This window comes from Hetaerina americana, unplaced genomic scaffold (genome assembly GCF_022747635.1).
Source record: "Hetaerina americana unplaced genomic scaffold, ioHetAmer1.1.p SCAF_1, whole genome shotgun sequence".
Taxonomy (NCBI): Eukaryota; Metazoa; Arthropoda; class Insecta; order Odonata; family Calopterygidae; genus Hetaerina; species Hetaerina americana.
The window spans coordinates 9754069-9767652 of NW_027286069.1; the positions used below are offsets into that span (position 1 = coordinate 9754069).

At 42.1% G+C, this 13584-nt stretch overlaps 1 protein-coding gene across 1 annotated transcript in view; it reads right to left on the reverse strand.

Moving 5' to 3' along the window:
* Window positions 1-13584, reverse strand: part of LOC139696602 (uncharacterized) — a 230286-nt gene that overhangs the window by 126685 nt on the left and 90017 nt on the right. The gene's annotated exons all lie outside the window — the stretch shown is intronic.

The following is a 13584-nucleotide window of genomic DNA, read 5'->3' on the forward strand; positions in this document are numbered from 1 at the left end:
TACGCTATATTCCTTGATCATAGTGATGCATAAGGGCAGATGGCACTTTCCCTCGACCAGATTAAAGGTGATATGAGGCAAACATGACGACCCAGGTATAGCCACCCAGACTAGCCACCCAGAATACCACGTAAAATTGGGCAAAATTAATCAGCTTTTGAAAATTTTGAATGGATGTGGTCAATTAAATCTTTGAAGTGAACAGATATAAATAAACTACACGTAATTCAATAGGAACTTTTTTATAGGTGTATACATTTGACAATGGCGATCCCTGTATCTTTCCTTGATTAATGTCTCCGTCTCTCACAAACGTAATTTTTCACATTACGTTTGGATGACAATTTCTCTACTAAACCTCGATTTGAAAGGTGTTCTGATGCAAAATCCATCCATTACTGCGCAATTTAAATATGGTGTGCGATGAATGGAAGTTAATGACATTGTCTCGGATATAGTCTGTTTTATTTTATTCATTTTTCATCGGCACAGTGCCTATAAAATTGTATTCGTACAAAAGTTGATGAATGACTTATTTTTCCATTATTATCACTGAACAAAAGGACACAAGTCATGGAAGGATGTTAATATTTTGCAAACCCCGCTTAACTAATCTTTATCAAATTTATCAAACCTAGTTTATATATTGTAGCTCTTTTGGACTAAGTGCTTAAAGGTGATTAAAAATGCAGTAGGTACATAAGAACCTTTTGTTCATTAGAAAAGTAATATTTGTATTTGCATATTAAAAAATGAAAAAGGGAAATACACGGACCATAGCAGATCATGAGGGATCATAAGAAACTATCGGCCTCTTTATCATTGCCTACAGTCATGATGGATAAGAATACAATAACCCAATTTACATAGGCATCGGCAAATATATTGTTTCTAAATTTTTGCGATTTAATTTTGTTTTTGTAAATGAAACTCTTACTTATAAACAATATTTTTCCACCGAAATATTTACTATATATAATCTATGAATTATTCCACAATCTCGTAAACCATGATGTAGCTATTTTGTGAAACGAAAACAAATTTTGTTTCACAAAATCTCCATCTACAGTTTCACGTTCTCTTTTGAGATCTAACATCAACGTCATTTCAATGTGCACATAAATGGGCTCCCCCAAATAAAAAGTAGTTCCATTGCACTTTCATTATTGATATCTTTTCCAAAACCATATTGATGAACTATGATTATATTGGGGAAATAGCGGAAGGCTCAGAAAATTAGCAGTCCCTGACTCCTAATATTCAAACCTCACACTGTACATACATGTATAGTACGAAATAGCCATTAAAATTTCATCAATGAAATGAACCTCTTCCGTTAGCGATCATTTTTGGTTAGTAATACGGGTTTCCCCGAAGAGGCACAACACAGTCTAATATGCAGTTACTATGAAAGGTGTGCACACGTTTACCCCTCACAGAGTTTTGACGGCGTCATTCGCTTTTTAGAATACAATACATTTTTCAACCCTGAAAAACAGTTAAGAAGCTTCCAAAAAATTATTCATTTGGCCACGCTCTTGAACCCAGTAAAATGATTTGGTAGAGAAAGATAGGCGATGGAAGGTAGGGTAAGTTTTCGCGTGCGTATGGGATGGATACGGGGAGTGAGGAATAAGAGGGGGTCGGGGGAGGGAGGGTGGAAGATTGGGGGGAGGGGAGGGAACGAGGGTAGGACTCGCCGGAGCTAATGCTTTTATAAGTTGGAAAACTCGGTCACACGAGAGGACTTTGAGTGGCCAGCCCGTCAGCTCAGTTATATGTATGCACAAGGTCCTCCCGCCACCTTCCCTCTACCCTATGGGGAAGAGGGTTCACACCCTCCGCCCTAGGCAGCTCGTCACCCTCACCCCCCCCCCCGCTTATCATCTCAATATGCAAACGTTTGGCGAAGCGTTTGGCTCGAGTATCAATAAATTTAATATTTTAAAAAGTTAGAGATTGGATTAAACATATAATTGAAGTATTTCTACCCGAAAGAGGTTTGTCATCAAGCTTGTTAATTAGATCTTAGTAATGCGAGCAGGAGGAATTTAGTCGTTCATCAGAGTTATTTGTAACAGGCGGCAGTGTCTCGCCATGAAATAGAGGAAAAAACGCTACTAAATTGAGGATGGAAGGAAAACCTGGTGCCAAAAATGTTCAACAATATTCGTATGAGATTCTACCTCAGTTGCGCTTCTTAAATGCACGCGATAATAAATCATGTGGCACTGCAATAGAGCAACTTGTAAAATTACCAAATGTACGTTCGTATTGTCAGAAAATTTTCCTCTTTAACCTCGGATGGAAAATTAATATTGTCGACAAACACATATATTTATTCCTATTTAAACCGAAAACTTTCGGAAAACAGATTTTTTCTAAAAAATTAGAGGCAAGTGGCTAGGTACGTATAACACATGAAACAGCTTTCCAATTCAACGTCAAACAATTTCCTTGGTTTTAGAATCGAATACATAATGCTCATAACTGAGCATGGGCAACACTAAGTAATTTTCAAATCTGGCGCTTCAACGTAAGTTCTTTCACCACATCTAAATGGTCAATTTTATACTTTTCAAGAAATTTACGACTATTTGCATCGAACGCAATGGCAAATGAGTGCATGAACGTGTTCATTCTATTTCATAAGCACGCAACCTAAATGTATAAGACCCATTATAAAATAAGAAAAAGTGGTAAATAAGAAGAGGAATAGTAATAAGGTCGTTCATTTAGTGGAGGATCACGAGCGGTGAGTGTCCCAAAATAAGAATATGCTAATGATGAACCCCATGGAAGAGAAGGAGGGGTCTCGCCGCACGACAAGGGGGAGGGGCACCTCCTCTCGTGCGAGTCGGAGGGCACGTGATCACACCCCTACCCCTCAGCCCCCCCCCCCGCGGGAAGAGCCCGCAGAGGCGCTGGAAATGTGTGCGAAGGTTTACTTCCTTTGGCAGCGCAGACACTCCCCGCAGTTGCGGCCTGGGCCACCCTTATTGCATCAGCACATCAAGGGCTTCGGAGGTGGAGGGAGGGAGAAAGGGGCTGCTCTCGGGGGGATGAGAAGGTGAGGGGGGGATGAAAAATGAGGAGGCGGAAGAGGCTCCCTATACGAGCAGTTTGGGAGGTTAGGCGTGGGTCTCTGTGGTGTGGAACCGACGTCACCACGAAGGGGACCCATTCCCTCGTCCGCTCCCCCCATTCCCCCCACCCCACAGCCCATCACAAAGTCACGGCGGAAGGAAATATTTTCCAGCTTCCCACTCGTGTTATCATTGAAGTTTTGAAAGTCTAAGAAGCCATATAAAACGGTTCCGGGACGTGAACCCATTGTTCTCTTCGCCTTTTAGACGGCTTTGCTCTCATTTGGAACGATGCGACGCACTCGTGAAAACTCGAGTGGAGAATTTTTTGGTCAGAAAAAAAAAATGCTGAGATGGTTTGAAGTCGTTGAATTGAAGTGAGATCTTTTGGCATCTGAAACCCAAAGAACGCCAATCTCAACACACTGCCGGCGAGGGTCGCGGGCTAGTGATGGCAGGCGAACATAGGGTTGCCTATTTTCCAAATTGTACATCTTCACGAAACTCATCAGAAGCAGGCATTTTACGGGGAAAATATGTAAAATCTTTACATTAATATGGAAGACCATTCACACCCATTAGGATATCCTGGCTCTATATATATTTGAATATCCTCTGGCACAACATTTCAGACTTTGCCTTATTTTTTCTTAAATATTGATCACATAGTGTGCTACTCTGGTGGCAGGTCACTTTGGAAAAAGAACACGCGAGATGAATGCCTATATCTACAGGTAAAACGTAATAGCATACGTTGAACCACGCCCCGTACAATTATATTTCTCCGCCTCATTCTATCCTATAATAAAAATAGCGTGAGGCGATTGAGACGAGGGGACAACAATTTATTCTACTTGCTGTTTTTTCTTGCTTTTTTTAGCATTTCGGGGGACAGATTGACTGGAAGATAACCTCAGAAAAAGAGGAAATACTCGCTCTCGCTCCGGAGTCAGCCCAGAAAGGTTTTCACACGGAGGGATTCAGAGAGAGCGCGAAGGGCATAAAAGTTATCTCCCTAGAAATAAATGTTGCTGAGCTTTTACAGCTAATCCCTGAAATATTTTTTTAGAGAGATACGAATTCATCCAGACATGTTATCTGTGTGCACGCTTTAAAATGGAAAGTATGAACCGCAACCTGAACGTAAGGACGATAAGAAATATACGGCGATCATCGCGAATCCATTGGTATAAATGAACATTACTACTGGAAATACGTACCACTAGCCACGTGAATAACTATGTAAATGTTTAAATAACAATCCGTGTGATATTTATTCTCTCCCGTTAACTGCTCCATGCATGAGAGGTGAGGCAGGCCCAAACGAGAAGCGATTAGGTTCGGGCGCCATTTATTTCCATCAACAGTCGCCGGGGGAGAGGGTTGGGGCGCTGTGGAGTGTATGCAACCCGCAAACACACATCTGTTGTGCGGGCGGCTGGGATATCCTTCGGGATGCGTGGGAATCCCTTAGGCCGAGTTACTCTGCTTTAGAAGGGGCGCGTAATAACAGGGAAGTGAACAGGCAAGAGACATGGGTATTAGATGAAAAAATTAATGCCTTTAGAGACAGATTAGCGTGGATAACGCGCTAGATCAAACCTTTAAATAAGTAAGAAGGCGGAGTCCAAGTAATAACCTGGTTCAAATATGATATACACTATAAGCGACGAAAGAATTCGTAAACGGTGGTTGAGTTTATTGCTTCAATCCCTAATGGGAAAAGACGTTATTTTATAACATACGTATTTTCAGGCAAGCACTGAGCCAGTGTTGACTTTTATTTTTTCATCAGAAAAGGCGCAAAAGTAACTTAAATAGGATTTCCAAATTAAATCTAATCGAATATGCAATATAAGTGCCATAAAATTATAATGCACTTATTGTAATACTATACATTGTAATTGCTATGCATGCATAACTACAGTACCATAGACTTGATCCATAATTATTTTAATATTAAAGCCGAGATGATACTCGGTACGGAAGTACACGAAAGATAATCAAAGTGATATTAAAACGCCCATTGTTTTCCTATGCGAAAATATCATGAGAAATCATCCATGGCCATGTAGAGCATAAAAAACGGTTTTGCGAAGTTCGTTCAATATGATGTCGGCAATCTCCGCGGCCTGGCACCTTCAAGAATGTGAGCTCACTATGAATGCGGTAGCCATTGCTCTTTCGAGTTTTTTTACAATCTCGGCGTCAAAAAAAAAGAAAAGTGAATTCTCGCCTACTTCACGTCTTTCCTACTCCAGTCATCAACACACAAGGGCACGAAGAGAGAGAGAGAGGGAAGGAAGGGGAGGGGGAGAATGGGAGGGAGGAGTGGGGGCGAAGGAGGGCAGGGCAAGAGATAGGATTAAAGAATGAGAACGACAGCGGGCTTTAAATAAAAAAGTAGCCGGGGATTTATACAAAAGTTTTCCGAGTTATATGGATTTTTCTCTTTTCTCAAAGAATAGAACACTGGAACGACTTCATAAAACGACCTTTCTTCTTTAGCTGTGCTGAACTAAAGAGTAGATCCATTCAATTGTTTTTTTTACGCGCAGGGAATCAAGCGGCAAAAGTTAAGGCGAAATCAAGATGAATCTATTCACGTAGTTACAGGGTGAAAGACGGCATCTGAGATCAACGTGAAACATGGGGATGAAAACTCATTCAAACCATCCTTGGTTTTGAAAATGGGTATTAAAACACATTAAGCCTGACTCCACGGCATGCGAAGACTAAGTGTACAATGTTACATTGTAATTTTAGCTAGGGAAAGGAGCATGACAGTGATAACGTAATCATATTCAGAAACGTTTAAAACGTACGCAACACACCATAGAATATTTTGTTGAATCAAACGGCATTTGTGAAATATATTTTACTAAAGGTGCTTTGCCCGATACTTAGAAAAATGTAAATATAGCAATAAATGCAGTAGAAGCAAATAATAAAATTATTTTTGAGAGATTATAGTATTTCTCGTTGGTTACTAGTTTTATTTTGCTTCCTCTTGATTACGCAATTTTATTGCATGCAACTGCAGAGAAAATTATTTCAATGGATGTTGAAATGTATGAAAAACTTACAGGATAGCAATATTTCTGACTGAAATAACTACAGGATGAGAGCAATAAAAGCATTATTTCTGAATCAAAATGTAAAGAAATTTATTGGGACTTAGTGAATTTACTGAGACCAAAAGAAGCAATGCTTTTAGACAGTTTAGAACATTTATTTTCAAAATAGGATCTGGACCGCAAAACAAAAATTACCAATTAAGACGACGTGGTCCTTAATTGCACTCGAGTATGAATTTGATTCCGCAAGGATTTGATATGGTCGCGCCGCGTTTTAATGCCTACAGCAGCTATGGCTGGAAGTAAACCCGCCCAACACGAGAAATATCATGGTTTTTGGGAGCACACTCAAAATTGGGGACTTTTATTCTAATGCTATATATATTTAACCAATGTTATGCGATAATATTCTTTTCCAATACGGAGGCAGACTTGCCTCCATTAAATTCTGACAAGAAAGCAAAATTAGCCTATGAAAAACTGTTTTAAAAGATCTAAAAAAGCTTACAATCAGTGAAGAAAAGTTAGCACGGAGCCGAGTTTCTTTACCACCTTATCAAACAGCATAAATAATTTCTACGAAGCTGGATACCCTTCAGATTTCTTTAATAATAAAAAATTAACCATTGCAGGACATAGTACGTGTATTAAGCGTTCAGTTTAGCCCGTCACTTACTGTCATCTTAACTCAAAATGGACAAATAAAACACTCCACAGCATTTGCTGGATTTATGCTAGATAAATATCGGTTATATGCGACAATTATAATCCTCCATGAATGAGTAATCAAATATTTTTCCTCTAGGGTAAATCATTTACAAAACATTATAGAGACAACAGAAAATTTACCCACGAGTAAAACCAAACTATTACATGATTGTGAATACTTGCAGCGGAGGTTTGTGGGGTAAATGTACCACGCAGGCATCAGCACAGAATGACAGATTTATTAGCATTTTACGTGATAATTTCTTTTTCGCAAATCTAAGTACAATTATCGGACGTCGAAAGTTAACCTAGGAGATTAACTTTATCTTTATGGATGAAATTCTATTAAATTTCTGTTGCTAAAGCTAAAATCCAAAAAATTTCTGCCACACCAACCAAATCCGTCGTGTCTAATTCACAAAAACACGTGCAATTCCGACAAAACAGATTCAATATTTTCGAATTAGAAGTGGGCTAACAAATATCATGCAATAATTCGAGTGCTCACTAGATGTTATTCGACCAAAATAATCAAAATCTTGACAAATATACCAAATAATTTGGTCGCATCCCCGTGGAGAGCACGACGACAATAAAATCCTGCCGAGGGAAGGGAGAAAGAGAAATGGACCTTTCTAATCGTGTGGTGGTTGAGGAAGGAAGGAAGTGACGCAGAAATGGTCACTACTTCCCGAAAGAGGAGATGGATAAATGTTTGTATATCACAGTCGGACGGTCGGATTATTTGGAAGTGAATCGGCCTCCGAATACGGCCTCCATAATTTTCACGCGCAATTCTCTCTAAAATCGAGAATATTATGTGGGTGGGAAGGAGGAAATGACGGACGATAGGAGGAGGGAGGGGGCACAGATAAGGGGCTTCCTCGGCTTTGGCTCTGCTTTCTTCGCATTTTTTCGCCGAGAGCCGTACTCCCCGGTGGACAGAGATTTTGTGCCGCAAAGCGCCTCCCCCCTTAGCCCATCCATCCACCCCACCTCCCCCGGAGAGAGCGGCTGCTGAGCCAGATAACGCGCCGGGGAGGCGAGGGGTGGGGACGAGGGGGGATGGGTGGGTGCACGGTCAGGGGTGGAGCCGGCGGCGGGAACTTGTTCTTCCCACGGATAAAAGTTTGCGTGGCGGAGGGTTATAAATCCACCCCTCACACGGCGGTGGGGGTGGGGACGGCTGGCCTCCGACGGGGGTGGCGGCGAATGCGTACTTGAGCAAATATACTGTCTTCCTGCGCCCTCTTTTATCTCTCCTCCCCCGTCCCTCAAGTCTTAAGAGCGCTGGCCCGCCTCGCGTCGATTCCTCGCGGAAACCGCGCCTGCTTCGAGTGGCGCGTGCCTCTTTCCACCTCGCCCGCATTCCTCCAGCCAGCACCCGAGGAGGGTCCTAGCCCTAAGCGCAACCCATTCCCCCCCTCCCACCCTCTCGCCTTCATTTGCTCCTCATTGTGCCGTGATTCCCTTCGCTCGCACCCCCCCTTTGACCCCCTGCCCCGCCCGACCCAACGAGGACATCTCCTGTTCCACCGAAATCCTTTCTTTGTCCACTACTCCATTCCTTTCCATTGATTCTCTCATTTGCCCTTGGCACATTTCACCCGACATCTCTGCCCCACCAGTCTCCTACCTTACAGTGAGGGAAGAGAGTCTAAAGTATCAGTTGGAGACATTTGTAGATTGAGACCATTAGTAGACAAACCACTATAAATATACCTTATACTTTCAGGCTTCACTTTGTGGAACTGTTTGATGCATTTAACAAATGAGTTCGTAATTTTCCATAGGCATTAGTTTAAGTTAAAACGCGTTTCATCAATTTGCGACTTCATCAGGTACATGTTGTACCTGTACCTTGTACCTGATGACGCTGCAGGTCGGTAAAACTCGTTATACCTCAAAATAAAGTCTGTGGAAAATTACAAACTCATTTAACATCAAAACCACTATAAAAGTTAAAAAGGTTTTTAATCTCTGGCAAGTTTTTCCTTATTTCACAGACTTTATTTAATTTTTATCCCGATTGACAAATTTATATTAAGGATCGAAAAAATTTCAAGCTGCCCCACTTAAATCTTCGTTAACACAACTATCAACCATTTGTCAGCAGGTTGGAAGGTCGTGGACGCTTCTCTTCAAAATAACACCAATTACGAGTCCTGGAATTTTAATTTAGCCTCTCATTCTGAATAAAAAGACGAAATACTAACCCACAATCCGCAATTATTAGTTTTGATTCAGAACGTCATACATTATGCTTGAGATCTCTCTGGAAAAAAATGTCATTTTTTTAGCCTCTGAAAATCAAGCTACGCGTCATTCACATCACACAGCGATAAGACTGGAGCTTATTCGTTTAAAATCAACTTCTGGCAGCAGAGGAAGTGTACCAGTTCGATAAATTTACAATTTCGATTGAAATTTAATTTGATAAGTGGTGAAGACGGCTTAAATCACGCATAAAGCGAAAGAGGAGACCTGGACAATGATGGGGGTGGGGGGAGGTGGGGCAATCCTCCGTTAACTGGATTACGCTGGATAAGGCCTGTGGACAAACGGTAACAACATAATCCAGGAAACGCACAGTGGCGACGGAACTTTGTAAACTGGGGGATAATCTTAATCCGGTTCCGCTCCGTGAAAACTATTTAGTGGGAACGGGTCCCATTGGTCCAGGAATTAGACGCGTCTGGTGCTATTTTCAATTCCCACTAACTGAAGAGTTGGATACTAAATTGATCAGTTAAGAGCAAACTCGGTGTCGTGGTTTATCGTTACGTTTTTTAACATTCAGCGGTGCCCTTTGAATGGCCTCACGCATGTGATCACTTATAGAGTATAATTGAGAGTAGGGTATTTGAGATATAATTGTTATTTACAATTATAAATCAATTTCATTATTCATTTCTGTCTACATTTAGGTATTTTAGATCTCAGTTCATTGATTCGGCAATTCGGTTACAAGGATTTATTTGATAATTTCAACCCATCTACGGCAAAACAATGGTTTGAGAGCATCACTCCAGAGAATTGTTCAACCGAAATACTGCACAAGATCCACTGCCATATGCACCGGGGTATCATCGCAGCGTAAATGCGTATCATGATCCTATTTAGAGTTCACAATGTGTGGAAATAGCGAGTGACTAAATAATGATCGTTTTAATCCATACCGTAGGGCCTAAATTTAATACCCAACAGTCAATTTTTCACTGGTTTTTGGTCGATATCGCGGACCTCACATTCGCAATCAATCTCCATTCTGCCTTTGACTGAACAATCATAATTGTTGCGCCCGTGTTCCTCCTCGGATACTCCAGTGGGCAATACGACTTGAGGTACGTTTGGACGTTGGCCAAATTCCGGCTCGGAGTCAAGGCGACCAATCATTTTCGTGCGAATAATTATGGAGGGGCGGAGGTGGAGGGAGGGAGGGTAGTTGAGGAGAACCTGAGCCCCAATGACGGGGGCCCCAAAAGCCTCGCTCGCCCTTCCCCCGGCCCCTCCCGCCACTGCAGGATCCAGAGTGAGCGAGCCGCCCAAATGTAGGATATTAGCCCCAAAGGATATTGGGGGTAGGAGAGGACGGGGAGTTATTCTCAGCTTTAGAGACGCAGTAAACCATGACGAATTTGAGTGTTGCAGAATTTTTCCTAAACATAATATTAAATTTTAATAATTTCATATGAAACGCGGTAGGTTATATGCAATATTAGTAGGATTTGCAGTACACTTATGTTTTTCAATAATTTTGCATTAATATGGCGTAGGAAACCGTCATTTTAAACGTCAGCTGTTAATTTTAATTTCCATTTTGAACCCTTGGCGCGATTAGAAAGGATTTATGCACTGGTTTTTGTTTTTCCGCGATGGATTCCTCGTGTCGAGCCTTGAGCTGAGTGACGGCCTTGATCGCATGACGAAAATGCTACAGGCTTCTGGCTGCACTGGTGGTATTTTTCCCGCAATGTTACCTGACGGCTTTCAATATCGACTACTCACCATTGAGCACAGATAATCACGTGATCAGTCCATAAAGAAATCGTGTTTTCTCGAAAACATTTATTGAAATGTGAGCGGGAATCCGTGGACGATGGAGCAGGTGACAGCGTTGATTGAATCACGCATGAAGGAAACCTGTTTATGCGCTATTCAACGCGGTTCAAATTAACACCATCAACACCGATTTTCAATAGAAGCTCTGAAACATGGATGAATCATGCATTTTACTACTTATGCCATGGTCAACATGAAAGTACTTATATAAAGATCCAATGGAGAATTACTAGCCAAAATTCAAAATATCTGTATTTCCATCCCTATTGTGGAGGTGGTCCAAAATAAATACGTTTCCTATCTACAGCACCGACACAATGAGAATATGGCCAAAGAATATGACATTTTTTTGACTTAACTTTTCGCTCAAACTTAATTGACAATGAATTTTTCTGAGACAATTACTTTCCAAGTACTGGGCACCAATTTCGACAAGGTGTTTTTCGAAATTCATATTGAATATGAGAAGCACTGAAATGTGTTTTCAGTATGCAGGTACCACAAGATATCTCGTGGAAGTGATGCTTGGAACGAAATAGATTCTCTCGTCTTGGTACGAGGTTTATTGAAGAAAGGGGTGATTGATCTACAACAGCAACACTTCCTCCAGAACATCTTTGAGCACATTGCCGTAACTGATGAAGGACATTGGTTCTTCGAGGTTGAAATTCACCATATGCATTCATGAAAAAGATTCAAAGTAATTTCAAAGTATCTCGGTCCATGAACAGCCACCCCTAATTCTGTGTGAACCGGCAACAATGAACTAAACAAGCAGCCAGGAAAGCTTGCAGAAGTAAGAGATCTCGCGAGGTATCCATATGAAAAACTCAAGGGGCTTTAGTGAGTATTCGGCGGAGTTTTCTTTTTACCAGCGCTAATAGCATTCCACTCGGGCGCGCCGGGGGCACGGTGGGTGAGAGGAGGGGGGGCACGCATACACATTCCCACTCCCGATGTTAGCGGGGCACGGAGCGAGGGAGGGGGCATTTGTGGAATGGGAGAAAGGGAGATGGGGGGGGGGCAGAAAGAGAGAGAGAGAGAGAGTGGCTTTCGGGCGGCGTTGGCTGCAATCTCGCTCGAAGGCCGAAACCTGCGCGTCAACGCGTTCACCTCGTCGATCCCCGCGACACATACAAACACTCGGCTTGGGAGTGACGACGAGTGTCGCGGGCGAGGGCTTTTTCTGTGGCGGCGTGGGAAGGGGGAGCCTGAATAAGGCGTCGCGGGAGGAGGATGGGGGATCAGGAGGTCGATCGCCCCTCTCGACTCTCCCACTGCGGCACCCCCGCACTCGCCGAAGTGCGACCATCACTCTCCGTCCCTCGGGGGAATGGTTTCGGTCGGAGCGCCAGGTCGAGAGTGAACCAACGGCGCACCAATCCTTGCGGTCGCGCCTCTGGAGGTGAACGCACGCACTGCTCGAATGGGATGAGCTCAAATTTTCATGTTCCGTGGTACTTTATATACATATAGTGTACATTCTGCGGTTCGTCCAAGAGTAGGAGATGATCTCTCACGCGAGGCAACTGACATCGATGGCAAACATTTTGAAAGCTGTATTTTGTCAGCATCGTATTTTTTTTGTAGGAATTCACTTCTGAAATTTCATTTGTGATTAAATAAATTATATTTTGATGGAAATCCCAAGAGAAATACGAGTAAGTGTATTCCTTCAGGACAAGCTGGTCTAACTTCCAACGACGCCGAATGTTTTCCGTTGGATAATACGGTGAAAAGTAATTCCTGCGTCTAAATGCAAGATGGTATATTCCATTTCCGCAAATGACATGAATGAAATATCACCGAATTTCAATGTTTAGCTTGGACGCGATTGTTTTGCCGATGATTAATTCCCAATGCTGTATCTTATTATTAATTACATTCCCCGCGCACTCCACAGCGTGGGGCGTCGGGAGGGAGGAAGGAAGGGGGGCAGGGAGGAGCAGGGGGCCGGCCTAGCTCCTTGGATTCCCATAAGAGCTATTTCTCATCTTACATCGCGGCCTTTCTCGGCACATCCGCGGTGAAGCCTCATAAACTGTACTATAAGCTGCTCCTAATGTAAATTTTGAAATCCTTTCGCGCCTGCTTCCGGCAAGTTGTCGTCCACGGCGGAGAGAACATTTTGCCAACAAAGTTTTGAGCTACAAGTTATGATTTGTAATTCAAATCAAGCTGTTGACGTAAGCCCGATTTTAGTGGAAAATCCCTCAAACATTCCACCTGCAAAACACCATTTGTTTTTAATACTAGAATGAGTCTCTTTGTTTATGATAAATCGAAATTTTAATGGCGTGGTTTAAAAATATAAAGTCTCGACAGAAATCGAACGAATGTACCAATACAAAACTAAGATCTGTATTTCGAATTTCCGAACCTAAGTGGGACGGCGGGTAATCAAAGGGATACTAGAACTACACGACTACTCTTTGAATCAATGATCGGTTTAACATCTACTCATATGGCCAAATACGTGCTCATAAAGTTGTGGTACTCACTCTCCTGAAAGATGATAAATTTCACTAACCATTTAATGCCGTGCAATATGCACAACCAACGTACATTGCATTTACCACCATCTGCAATATGACGAGTTGATTTTCAAGGTGAAGTATATGAAACCTGAGATGAACATATAACATTTAAAA